Raw genomic sequence first — 14,489 nt, forward strand, 5'->3', positions numbered from 1 at the left:
AAAACCYTGCTCATTTCTCTTAATAATTGGTTGGCCAATCTGGATCTTCTCATAAGTACAATCTGGTGAATTACTTCTCCAACCGGGTCCGTGCCTGGGCCTTTTTCTGAGAGTGCATCCCAGCTATGTGACAAAATGTCCAGCAGTGTCCCACAAAGCAGTGATGCCCTGACTGACACTGTAACCCAGAGCTCTTTGGTGGAATTCCCTGAAGGACCAAGAGATATTAAATGCCTTGGGAGGCAACAAGTCCCACCAGCTTGTCAATTGTGTAAATCTGCACTGCTGAGTTTTTGTTACTCTCATTACTTCAGGCAGCAGGATTACAGCCTGTGTTAGATGTGTTTCCATTCCAGTCACATCATTATGTGCTTCCTCTATGCTTTTGTTGGGCAGTTTATTGTCACAGCTAGTAGAAAATCATCTCATCAGTTTAATCCCACCACCTTTCCCTAGCTTACTTTCTTTCACTGCTTCCCCTCCACACACATATTCATTATTGATTTATGTTCCCATTACCTATTCACTCTAATTTAAAACTAAGACTAAAATTTGGTCAAACAGCTTTMTTTTCTTGCTTCCTCTTTCAAGCTATTGTGTCAGGGAAGGAGGATTCTCATTTTGCTGAGTTAAGTCAGAGCTAGGAGCTACTTCTCTGAGTTGTGCTCAAGCCTCTACAGCTTCAACCAGGTATTTAACATCTCTCAGCACCTTAACCTTCTACCTGCAATGTGAGATTACAAAAAAGCCCTCCTGTCTTAGATATTCTGAGCTTTACCATATTGTTCTTGGGAATTTGCTGTAAGATCTTATGACAGAAGGTTTGCAGGGGTATAAAATCGTTCTTTTTCTGGATGCTGCTAATGGATTAGCATGGCATTTTTTGTAACCACTTATGTCTACACCAGTCAATAAACAGTGTAACAAACAGCAAGGGGAGAGGTGGGAACCATTTCATGCTCACATTGCATGCTTAAAATGTGAGTGAAAAACAGTAATTGGGACCAAGCCACTTTGTGATAGCATCCTACCCCTCAGTCTTGTGTAATTTTTCACTCTTTATCTCTGTGGGATATATGTATTGCTTCTACCCAATTGTTCAGTTAATTTATGCTTTACTCTGATGCATATCCATGTCACTTTGTCCTGATCACTTCTACCAGCCCCCACTTCGTAAGTGAGCAATCTCTCTCAGTCCCACTGCAGCACCACCGAGTCAAAGCAGTCCCTTCCCTGTCTGCTGGCAGATGAAAATGGGCAGTCAAACAACATGCARTAAGTTTTACTGTGCTAGTCTAAAGGAAATTGATGCCCCTAGGAATTCATAAGCATTCRTAGCTTACTCAATTCAAGTAACTCTGTGTCTCATAGCTCTTATGGAGCAGTATAACTCACCTGTACATTGGCACATACAAATGCTCTTATGTTAGTGTCCAAGCTCTTATGTGAATGCCTCTGAAAAGGGAGCACAAAAATGCACTGTGTGTGTAACCTGAWTGCAGTCAATCAAGTATTGATTTCAAGGAAACCCACACCTACACACTGTGCTGTTATAAAGCTGTGTAGTTACAAATTCAGGAGGTCATCCCACAGTGTCAGTGACACCTTACCAAGTTTGTGGCTTGATACCAATCAAATAATCTGGAGAGAATTAGAACAGGAAGAAGTTCTCCCCTCTCTCCAGCAAAAATGAGGATGAAATAAGCCTCCCTTCCCCCACTTGAGTCTGGGAAGATGAGCTTCTTTCCTCTATCTCAACAACTTCAGAGACTAAAGAAACTCATGGAGGTAAATAGAAAGGAGAGCAACAGAAAGCACCACTATGGAGAAGCAGATACTGAGTAACTCAGTTTTCTTATATTGCTCCAGCCAGCAGTGAATAAAGAAAGACTGAAGAAGAAATCACCTAACCAAAGAAGTGTATTGACTGCCTTTCCTTCAGCCTTCAGGTAATATTTAACAAACATATTAACACCCCCAACCTTTCCCCATCTTCCCCTTCCTGGAATCAGAAGCCCTGCCAGGTTTCTTCCGTCTCCCAAAACTCCACAAAGAATGGTCACAAACTGTYGTGCTTGAGCAGATGCACTCCTCCCACATCTATGCATCCACCAGACATCACAGATCCATCAGCAYTCTGCCCCACCAGATAGAAATGTCATAGTGTTATATGATGCCACCACCAACATCTTTTCCAGCTCCGGTTCCTCCCAGCACTCAGGAGAGCCCCTGATGGGTGAAAAGTCAGAGTGCCTTGGGCTCAGCTRCTGAGGGCAYTGCTCATTTCTTCTGCTGGAATCCTGAATTTACACCAGGCCCGTGGACATCAACTAAGCACCATCACCACGCACAGCCAGGAGCTGACCAAAACTAGACATGCAAATTATTAAAACCACCATTGCTGCCACCAGAGCACTGTACAAAAATTCTTGTTTTAAATATGATAGTGACTGAAGTACCACTTCCCTTCAAAATAAAAATAATATGGAAAATAGAGATTGAATAGTTGAAAGCATGTGTAATAGAGGATGAGGCCTCAGCCAAATTGATTGCTAGTTTAAGTAAGMTCAGATGTGATAGATAATTACTATTATGTCTGGGATGTCTGCTTGGTCATTTGTGCAAAAAAACAAGTTTTGACCTTGAAGAGATTCCCAGTGTAGTGCTAGCAATAGCTCTAAAGCAACTACCACTGTCCCAAGTCTGCAGAYTTCACTCTGGGCTTAGAAAATATCTTGGGTGTATTTCCATGACAGCTTAAGCTGGTCTAAGTCAGAGCTGGAACAAGCACAGGTCCAGCCAGGCACTTGCTTTGCCCCCACATGATGTTTGTTTCATGATGAGAACAATTCAAAGAGCAAATWAGAAAATTAGTAGACACAAAACTAAAGTTACCAAGTTGAAAAAAAAAAATCCTGTAACTTTTTSCTCACTTAACTGCCTGAACTAATTTGCAGTAGAGTCAGGAAAATGCCAGCAGCAGACACTGTTGTCCAGCAGCCTTACAAGCTGTGGTATGTGAACAGGTCAGTCACAGACGCAGAGCTCAGACTTCTCTCCTGAGCACTGGAAATCATTGGCATCTTTTCTTGTCCTRTGCTTTCTTCTTGACCTTACTTTCCTTCACAGCCTTTCCATCTTGTCTCCCTCGGTGTGGCTGACACCTGGCTGTTTTGCATTTTTCTTTTTCCAGCTGTTCTCTGTAATTGCCTCCTGTAACTGATGCGACCTGCATTCATGTCAGCTACTTTTCCTTTTGGTGAGGTCTGGAATCTGGAAGTTTGAAAGACTTTTCTGTGTGCTAAGGACAGTGTGAGCCTAAAAGGCAGCATTTCCCACCAAAAATATGCATGCTCATTATAGTTATAGAATAAACAGAACATGGAATTGGCTAGTTTTTCCCTTTGCAGGAGGACAGGGGTTGTGATACATAAAATGATGAGACAAAGGTTGGTGCAGGGTCTTTTATTTCAACTGTTCTTATTTTATTAGCTGTTCCTTGATGACACCTAGGCTGGTTGTCTTTATAGGATTCTTGGCACAKAAAGCACCTCTATAAAAGCAAGCAGTGCCCCATACTTACACTGTGGGTGTAWATGCAAGCTCTGCTTGAGATTATACTTGCCATGTTCCAAGTCTTATACAACAGCAATTCTGCACCCTTATAGTCATGTAAATGGGCTCTAAAGAAGACATGAGTATAATTTGTAGCCAGCCTCAAGACATGAATTCCCTCCCACCATTTGGAAATGTGTTATCAAGCTGCATTAGGTTTCGAAGCAATTTTTATGCAGCAGAACAAAATTGTGTTGAGGCATCCATTRCAAGATTAAAAAAATCCCACTTTTTTCTGTTTGTGTCCAGGTCAGCAGTAAGAAGGTAATGTAGTTTTCAGAGACCATCAAGWATTTCATCACAACCAGTGCATCCCTACAAATAATTTCAACTTTGACAAGACAAYATTTTCCAATGCAAATTCATTTTGTTGGATGTTCTCGTTGGTTCCAATCATCTTACTTCCACTTTAAACTCCTTTTAAAATGGCTACAGTGCAGTAAAATGGATCTTCATGTTGAGTATCAACAGGGATAGGTAATGAGGGTYAGGAATAATTCCTAACATGATGTCCTGCTTCTGCTGTATCCTTTATGACACAGTTTGATATAGGATTTGTTGCAAATAATATTGTTTATGAAAAACAATACTTTTCAAGTCTGACACCATTCAYTAATTCACACTGATTTAAATGCAGGATAATTTTCTAAAGCTTTGGGTTTTTTCTTCCTTTTTTTTTTTTGTAGAAGTCAAAAGTTCTGACAATTCTGATGATATTTTAAAGGGCAGATACTGCTTAGGGATAAATCAGTCTACTTAAGTGCCTAAACTTGTTGTCTCACGTTATCTCATTGGCAAAGTTCCTGATCTGCAGGARTTTTAATCTGCAATTAACTGCACACTATGGACCAATTCTGCCAAGCTTCTCAGGCTAAAGCTTTGAGGTGGCCACAGGAGAGAGAAGTCAGTAGGAAGCAAGCTGTTAGATGTTACTTTCTGTGTTTTACAGCCAACAAGAAAACTATTCTGATGATGTTGCATGGCAGGGTGTGTGTTCCTCAGATGTGCCATTGAGGTTTTTCAACCTGCAGGTCTTTTTATTGCAAGCAAATGTTTTTGGCCAGGACGAAACAAGAGAAGTGACAGTGCTCAAACATCAAACATGTACTGGGTATATGTGCCCTGGCAGTGGCAGTGGTAGGTGGTGCTGTGGCTGCATTTCTCACTTCTGTAATAACGCCCTCCTCCTTGCAGTGTTTTCACCCTCCTTTTATCCCCCACCTGGTGAAATSTGCCTAAGTATTAGGTGCATTTCACAGACGGAGACAGGAAGACAAGAGACAAGGGAGGGWTGGTGCCACAGCCCGAGGTGAGCTGTGCGGCTCACCCTTCACATCCTTCAGAGCACACGGGCTCCCCTGAGGCACTGCTTCCCCTCCCAYTGCCCCACAGGCCTGAGCATTTTACTGTAGCTCTCAAACATTATACAGGACTTCCAAGTAACTGTTCCCACTCCTCAGCWCAATTCCAGTTCACATACTCCTTTAATCTCTGTTCATCATTAAAGATCCCTTCCTCTAGAAAGTTTCTCATTTCGCCATTCTTGTCCTCTCCAATTGCTCCATCCAGTTATTACTTCTGAAGACAGATTGGCCAAAGAGATTGTATCCACTGGGAATGAATTCCTAAATGATGAGGCTTAACCATGTTTGTTTCAATTTCTATACCTTGAAAAAGAGAACACTAATTTCCCACTRGTCTCCCAGGAGAAGGTTAAGATCATGTAAACAATGTTTGAAAAGCACTTTGCAGATGGCAAAAGAAGTCCAAGCATTTCCAGAGGTCTAGTGAGAGGAAACATCTTGTTAAGCTGCATGTCTCAAATCAGTTTCGACAATTTTTTTTTTCTTGTGGTTGCAAGCTTATTTAAAAGGAAAAGCAATGTTCAGGTTTTTTGGCATTTGCTGTTTGAAATTCATGTCTCTGTCATATTCTTTCGGCTTTTCTGTYGTGCTCATTACTATGCTTTCTAAGTGCTTAAAAAACATGAGCTCCTAGGACAGTAGAATTTTTAAATTAGTCAGAGTGTGATGTTCAGAGGAACTGAGGGATCTGGGAACCCCTTGGAATTCATTAGATGCCAGATTTAAACTACATATCCAAGCTATATTTTCGCATTTCAAAGATTATTTTTTAACATATTTAAACAGAGTATTCAGGACTGAGGAAGGGCAATCTCCAGAGACTCTTAAAACAGGAAATGTTGAGAAAGAAAGAATTGGGCAAAATTACATTGCAACTGGCTTCTGATACTGATTAGTAACTAAATTGGTAAAAAATTAAACTCTTGAAATTATTTAAAATGCATGCACAAAGCATCCTTTCCCAAGAAGCTGAAGTGCCTTTTTAAGGATCCTGCAAAAGGCTGCAATGGTAATTCATTTGATTTAACTGATTTTGCCACCTTTTCTCTGGGAGGTGATAAAGCAGGTTGCCAAGACAGATAAGAGTGCTGCATTGTGGACTGTGTGCTCACAACGTTTTCCAATTTGAGCCTTCTATCATCAGGGCTTTCTCATCATCTTCAGGCACACTCAAAGCTTTACAGATTGCTTTTCTTTCAGCGTCTGAAAGCACATCATGCATATTAAAGATAGAGAAAGCAACATGTGTCCCTAAGACAGGATTTCTTARTTACCATTTTATTATGTATTTTATTACTTTCTAGAGGCTTTGATCAATGTTTTGGCCACTGCACAAATACAGAGGCAGTCTCTGTCATGGCCAGGTGAGTTTATCACAAAGCAGATGTAGAAGTATAGCACAGAAGAAAAGGAAGTTCTTGAATGGGGGCTGGAGGCGAACACAGTAGTCCACATTGTCCTTGAGGGAGACTGGTTTCTACACACAACGTCTTCCCTTGCATCGGATGATATTGGAACCTCTGCAGGAAAGACATCAAGCAGCTCTGTTTGGTCAATGGTGCAAGAGCAGGAGGGATGGCTGGAACAGGAGGGACCAAGAGATTTGGTACAGATCGCAACCAGAAAGTGTTATTTGGGCTAAGAGCAGACTTATTAAGGTGAGGGATTTCAAAGGCCGTCAAAGGACTTTTTGAAGCTCATTGATATCCAATGGCAAGTATTTAAGAAAGAGCAGTGAATAAAATGTCACTGAGAGGAGAAAAATGCAGAAAAATCTTGAAAGTGCTCAACTGAGAAGAAGATGCTAAGAAATTTTTTGACAGAAAGATTTTAAAATTTATTAATTTAGAAACCAACCTATTGCCAGTGATTTCTCAGGCAAGTTTTTTAGTTCTTCAGAGCCTGAAATACTTCACAGATTTCTGGGAGAGAAAGGGTGTTCCTYTTTTAAACTCTGATTGCTCTTTCAATACATACTAGAGAAAGCTAAGCATGACTAAACTATTATTTCAAGAGTAGTATCAYTCCCAGTAGATGATTGTTGATGATAATGATATCCTTTTGAAAACATYCCTTGAGGTAGGGATGGAATGGGGTAATTTGTGACCCGTCCCTTGTCTTCAATTATTAATGACAGCCTGTAACCGAGGAAAAAAAAAAAAAAAGAGTAAGACTTCAGGCTTCAGCTACAYGAAACATGTCTCTTTCCTAAACAAATCACAAACATCATCACTTTTACATTCAAGTTCAAGCTAAGCATATGCTGGAGTGCCCTTGCTGAACGGGAGTGGGAATGAGGAAAGCACCCACTCACCTCACGAGTCCAGAAGATACTCTGTATGTATTTCTAAGTGGAGACACTTAGAAATTACTCTTCTTCCTTTATGAAAAAGAAACGCAGCTGCTCCTGAGCCTGGGCACCACTGCCAAAACAGACAAACCACCCAGCCAGAGGARGATCTTGTGATGGGAGCCTGAGATGCCCAGGGGATGATGCTGGAGCCTGGTTGAGCTGAGGGCACTGCACTGGTATTTCCAGCAATCCAAGTTGGTGTTCAGTGCCCCAACATGCTTTATTTTTCCATACCATAGTCCCCTACYTCAGCTTTGCTCAGGATTTGAGATGTTGACATTAAACAGCAAATCTGATGCCTTGGACCTTTAAAAAAACACCAAACTGTAGCTATTAATTTCAGTAAGAACCAGAGCTTATGCAGGTTCCCTTTTTTCTTCTTCTGTACGAGTATCCACTCAACTATTCATTGAATTRTTTTTTTTTTACGGAGTAAATTTTGTGATTCTTTTCTTTATAGACCCCAGATTGTAAGACATCCCACCTATATGCTATAAAGTCCTAATAAAAACAGATCAGACTAAAAGAGCTTCCACAAATGTCATTATTTCAAGGCAACCTACTCATTCTTCAGAAGTGGAAAGCCAGAAACACCTCCAGAATGAAACGCCTACACATCGAGAGATTTCCAATTCCTTCTTTTATTCCCAAGATGCTGCCAAATGGAGAACTCCTGCTTTAGAAGCAGGGAATCACAGCCAAACTGAATACTGGACATCCCCAAAGACCAAATAGGAAAACTGTCAAGGACAATTAACTACGGGCACATTAAAATAAATACATATATTGTGGGAGAGAGCATAAGGAAAGTGAAGGTTGCTTCTTTGGTTTTACTTATTTTCACAACCTACGTCATAAGTGAATGTCAGTGTGTAACACCTCCTCTGGTGAGCACTCCTGCACTGTTTTCAGGTTAATGCAAGCAGTGGGTACAAACAGAAACAGCGTCCCGAGGTGTGCTGAGGCTTGAGGATTTTTTGAACAGTGGTGCTGTGTGCTCTGAGCCAAAAAAGYGCTGTGGAGCAGAAGACAAACAAGCAGCAGCAGACAACCACCCCACCCCTCCAGTAGCACTAAGCTGTGCAGCTGAGGTGGTCATTTTTCCACCAGAACCAATCTCATCCAGAGGCTTATGACAGCAACTCCCACTCCARAGGAAGATCTCTCCTTTTGCCCTTCAGCTGGGCTTCCTGGCAGAGACCTACGGGRTCCCAGCTTTGACTAATTGTCTCTGACAGCTGCAGCTACAGTTCCTCTTTTGAGGGCTTCAGTGGGACATAAGCCATTCTTGGCATGAGGGGTTCCCTGTCTGCAGGTGAGATGCTCAGCAAGGTTTGAGCTATGGAGAGCACAACGCTCTGAGCACTGTCAGCAGTGGCTTTGCACGGTGACGGCGAGAGCTGTGTCTAATTTGGGCAGCAGCAGATGGATCATTTAAGACAGAAAGAGACTGGCACTACCAGCAGAGCAAAGGGATAACGTGTTCCTTCTGCAGCACAAATCTCACAAGTGACTCATGACTCTTTACAGCTCATGCTGGCATCCCTTGGTCTTTGTGACWGTGACTGCACATTTTAAAGGTCAGGATGCAGTGCTTTCGCCCTGGTACCTTGGAATCCATACAGGTGAAAGTTTCGCTCTGAAGAATTTCCAGTGCACACGGTGGTTTCCATATGGTTTGATCAGCAGGTTGCTCTTCTCCTCCTTCTGGCCCAAGTGTAGAGATTGTGAAGTAACGTAGCCAATAAACCTCTCAGTTTGATTCCCGGGTGCTTGCTGCATACATAATTATCACGTACATGACTAATATCAGGCAGGCCTGGTGCCGGAGCCACACCCACATTCCTTCTGCGAGCCCTCATTTCAGAACAGATTTCAATTAACTTTCATCAGATGTTTAAGGTGGCCTAAGTCTTTTCTTCTTTGTGTAGGTGTTTACATTTCAGTGCTWAACACTTAAGGACGTACTTCAGTGCTAGTTAGAACAGAGACTGGTTTGGGCATGAGCTTAAATGGTCTAATTTAAGGGGGACTTCCCATGACAGCAAAGCCCTCGCATTAACTGAGCTGTGTGTGCTGCCAGCTCACTTTCATGAGTTTGTGTGCTGCTCCTTGTGAAAGCACACACTGATGGTCCACCTGTAACAACCTGGAGTCACAGGCATTGCACCACTGTCCCTGCTGAAACATTAGAAAGCCTGAAGCTGAATGGTGTGGAAAAGCCCATTGCTGTCTTCCCCGAAACAGAATTGTCATCTGGCACTGGGGAGTAGCTTTCTGTGCAAATTTCAGTTCTGGGTACAATGTATCCTGGTACTGCACAATTTATACCAGCCTTAACTCAAGGGGACTGGAATCAGTGCAGGCTGTGCTCTGCCATGGTAAAATCCCACAGAGAATTTYRGTCAGTTCAAGGAAACRACTGSCTAGAAWGAAGAWCCAAAGGATATGAATAYACCAGTGCTTCTGCATGTTTAACTTTCCTTAAATTCTCTCAATAACTTTACAAGGAGAAAAGTAAACCAATACAGAGCCATGCATTTCACAGGGTAGAACGCTGCACTGAAGTTGAAATAGGCTCCCCTATCTTAGCAGCTTGATAATGTTTCCATCTTTCACAGGTTTCTGAGCTGGATACAGTTGAAAATAGTAATAATTCACCTTTGTCAGTTATGTAAAAGATAGACTGCGGCCTCAGTTCAGCTTCCCTTGAACAGGGAGCTGAAATTTGCAACCCTGTTTCATAACAGAACCTTTATTGGCAAGCTTGCCAAAGAGACCTGGGACAGGTGACCTTTGGAAATGAATAACCAACAACTTTGACTTTAGAAATAGTCTTTCATAACGAAGCTGGTCCTGGGAACACACTGTCTGCCTATACTGAATTTATTTTTCAGTGACTTTAAATCCAAAATTATGTTTAAACCATTAAAACTGTGCTTAAAACTGTATGTTTATGCCTACACTGGACARTAACATAATTAGGACTACAGGTCATCTCCTGCATTTTACCACTTCTTATATTGAATATAAAGTCCTAAATATATTTAATATGCATGGCTTTATTATGGRCATGCATGTTTTAAAAAGTCCTTTCTTAAACATATCTTCAGTTTTCACACATAAGCCTGCTCAACTGCTGCTGAAAAAGAGGTTGAAAGAATAACAAAGCTGAACTACTCAAAATCCATCATAGTAATAAGAATTAAAAAGTAAGTAATAACAACCTATCGATTTGACAGGTTTTATTTTTAGTGAATTTCGAGTTGTCACATTCTCAAGGCTTTTTCAGCCAGATCCCAGGGCTAAAAGGTAACTACCTCCTATTTAACAAAAGATAWGTTACACAAAAAAATGCCAAATGTCATGAGATAAAGGACAAATCATGAGTCAGCAAAATTGCTCCAAAGCTTTATCAAGGAACTTATCTTTTCTTCCAGGTTGTTTTCTTTCGTGTGACATTTGTCTGACATTGCTTGGAATGATTCCCCTCACACCTTGAGAGTTTGGCTGGAAGACCTGACAATGTTACTGACATTAACATTCAGTGTATTAAACACATCTGAAAACTTTGTATAAAGAATCAATTGATCATCCTACAGTTTGGAAAAGGAGAAGGAAGGGAATAAAGGGGGAGGGGAAGGAAAGAAATAGAATAAAGGAGGAAAGGAGGATAGAAGATTTGTTTCCTTATCTATACATCTTCCACCCTGTAGTATGGGAATCCATGTGCAGATCCTCACTGAGCATTTGTTGAAAGTGAAAATACCTAGTAGCAAAGACAGCATACCTGGGGAACAGCATGAACATGAAAAAAAATCCTGAAACACATATATGTACTACTCTATATGAAATACATATCTGCATATACTACAGCATGCCTATCTGGATAGACCACAGGTCAACTTCATTCCTATTCTTACAAAAAAATTTTAGGAGATCCTTCGCAGGGGTAAAGGAACAAACAAACAGAGGCTGTGAAACTGATTTCATATATGGCTGAAATTAATGGAAAATCTTTTGACTGCCTTGGTGAGAAGCCAATATTTTTTAAAAAAAAGAAATAAAGGGAAATGTGTGTTGATAGAGCTGAAGGTTGCTTTGTTGGCTCCTCCCTTGACTTCAGCACTCAGTCCCAGTGTCTCAGTGTTCTGCTGTTTATTTTTCTAACTGGTTTTCTGCCATCTAAAAACATTGCCGGGGAAGTTTTAGGTCTGCTGAACAAAACCGCGCAATGCTGATTATTTATTTGGAAGAACTTAGTGAGGGAAAAGGTGAGAAAAGATACATTGTGGCTGCCTCTACTCGCTGCGGTGGGACACAAAGTAGAGAAACCCTGTCGCCATCACAGCCAGGTGGAAAAGCTGAGCCAGACGACTCACAGAAGGACCTGTCAGTAAGGACATTWCTAGATCAGCAATGAAGCCACTCTGCCCTCAGGAGGCTCTGGGGCTTTGGTAAAGAGGGATTATAATGTACAGATGAAAACAGAGCAGGTGGGAAAGACTCAGAAAAGCCACTATTCCTTTTGCTGCAAATTCAGTTGTGGCAACCATGGCTTGCTTGGACACAGCTTCTGGCCCTTTGACCTGGGGTGTCAGGCCAGATCCCTCCTGTACTCTAATTAAAACCACTTCCCAGAGAAGTGCTGAACCAGCAGCACTGTCCTGCTGCCCCTCTGCCTGCTCTGTGTTGCATCAGAGTTCATCTGGCTTTTGGCTCAGACAGATTACAAACATACTATTCTCTCTAAGGCTCTGTACAGTCACTCACCCTCAGTCAACATGACTGTGGGCCCAAGTCATTAAAGATTTATGCAAGCTATACTTCTTTTAAAGAAAAAACAGGTTAAAAATCCTCCAGGGCACTTGCCATAGGCAAGTAGCCTCTTCTGTCATATCAGTTTCCCAGTGTTGGAGCACTTCCCCTCCATGTCCTCATTCCATTTACAGTCTGGAGTTTCACTTTCATTTCTCTTGGGCAYTTAAGTTTCAGTTCTCTTTTAGCACTGCCCTCTCCCTTGCTGACACCTCCCTTAGCTACTGCATTACTTATAAAACCACTTGGAATGTCTTTGCCTTCTTTTTGCTTACTCATAACATTCCTTTTCCTGTTTTTTTCTTTCCTGATTTCACATCTTTCACCTCTGTTTTCCTCAAGTATCATAATTTAAGCCATTAAGAAGGGGAAATTAAGAAGGGCTGAGTTAATCAGGTTCTTAAGCTTATTTGTGAAACTGAGGATCAGCTTGGGAACTGTCACAAATAGGAATGGACTTCAARTGTTTTCTGGACCAGGAAAGTGTACTTTCAAACACTACCCTCATGAGCATGTGATTTACCTTACCTTTGTGGATTTTTGAATGGACCAGTGAACCTTCTCTTTCTGCCATCCCCTTTTGCTCAATCCCACAAAAATAAATTCCCTTTTCACTCTCCATGGTGTTATCTGTTTGGAACTATATCACATTTTATTTGAATCACAGATTGTKAAAGTAGGAAATGTTACTTCTAACATTTGGATCATTGTAATTCTGATCTTGCAAATTCTATTCAGATTAAATATCTGTTCAAATTACTAAGCAGAAATCTCAAGCTGTATTTCTGTGMTTCCACAATTCCAGCTTGGCACATCCCCCAAGACAATCACTGTAATTTTTTTTTTTTTTTTGGAAAAAATTATAACAATAATATGACAAGAATTGTTGCAATTCTAGAATTACTGCTTCATAATGACAAGATAAGAAAATATTCTACTGTGGCATTATGATAGCCACAGCAGATTATGATAGTGTGGCATTAGCTTTGACTAATGACTGCAGRGATCTGGAGTGATTCACAGGTCCAGCCCAGCTGTAACCAGCAAACAGAATCAAATAAAAGATAAAACAAGTTGATGCAACTTTTCTTCACCTCCCTAGTCCTGGGACCAGCAAAGAACTGTTGGCAATCTGGGACAGAAGAGTGATGTCTGACTCACTTCCCATTCCCCACTCTGCTCCTAAAGAGGCAGTGAGGACAGTGACAGTGCCCSTGTGATGCCGGTGAATGAGGAGAGCTGTGCTGAGTCGGGGTCAAGTGCATAGAGGACTGAGCAGACATTAGGAATGTATAAATCCTACATGAGCTACCTTCAAATTAGTAAATTAATTTTWAAAAATAAAATATATATACTTGCTGCACATACATAAAAATGCAGGAAATGGTATAGTCTTGTAACCACTATTCAAGACTGCCCTGTGGCAAATCTCAGGGATGCATACAAGACTATCATAATCTGCATGACAATTTCTTAGTTGTTTGATAAGCTCTTCATCGTAGTGCCATTGGCTTCTGGACAAACAGATAAGGGGCAGTSAGCTCTAACAGTTTATATTCTGTGGCTGTAAGCAGTTCAGGGATGCTGCCCTGCATAATTGAAATTAAAATTAATTTTATTCTTCACTGTGCAGTTAAGCAAACCACAGCTTGGTTCTCCTTTCAAATACACTTCCTTTACGTAAGTGTGTGGGAATCAAAGTGAGGAGCATTGCAACTTTCTGATTACTCAGAGCACTGCTTAATCTTGTAATTGTAGGCTCTTCACCATGGAACACAACAGTTGGGAACACAACTGGAGGAATGAGCACAGCAAGCCTGCTATTTCCTAACGGAGTATCCCCAAGTATCCCATTTTGCTGTAGTAGATTTTTTTCTGCAATATTCCCTCTATTTCCTTATTGTAAAAAAGAAAAAAAAAAAAGCGTGTGGGAAGACACGATACTGTAACGATTAACAATTTTTAAAAAGGAGACATTTTACAATACCTGAAGTCTCAACTGCATTAGTATTTAGAATATATAAGAAAAAATTTAGGAAGGCCGGCAGCAGCCATGTTTCCACACTCAGCATTGTTCCACCACCGGCACGGCACCACTCCGGGCCCGCTCCTGCCGGCTTTGGGCAAACCCACGTGGCTCTGCACACCAGAGCCATCAGCCAGCGCTCGGCCTTATCTCGGGGAAAKCTTTCATCCAGGAGATAGGCAGGCCCGCTCCTGAACCGGTCACAAGCGAACTGTTGACCTGTTCCCATCGGCGTGTCCGATGGAACTCACCGGGCAGTCGCGGGCCCCCCGCCGGTTCCCACACCGGGTGCCGGTCCCCGCGCCGTTCGCTG

The sequence above is a fragment of the Malurus melanocephalus genome, unplaced genomic scaffold (genome assembly GCF_030028575.1).
Source record: "Malurus melanocephalus ecotype Western Australia unplaced genomic scaffold, MMel_1.1 scaffold_187, whole genome shotgun sequence".
Taxonomy (NCBI): Eukaryota; Metazoa; Chordata; class Aves; order Passeriformes; family Maluridae; genus Malurus; species Malurus melanocephalus.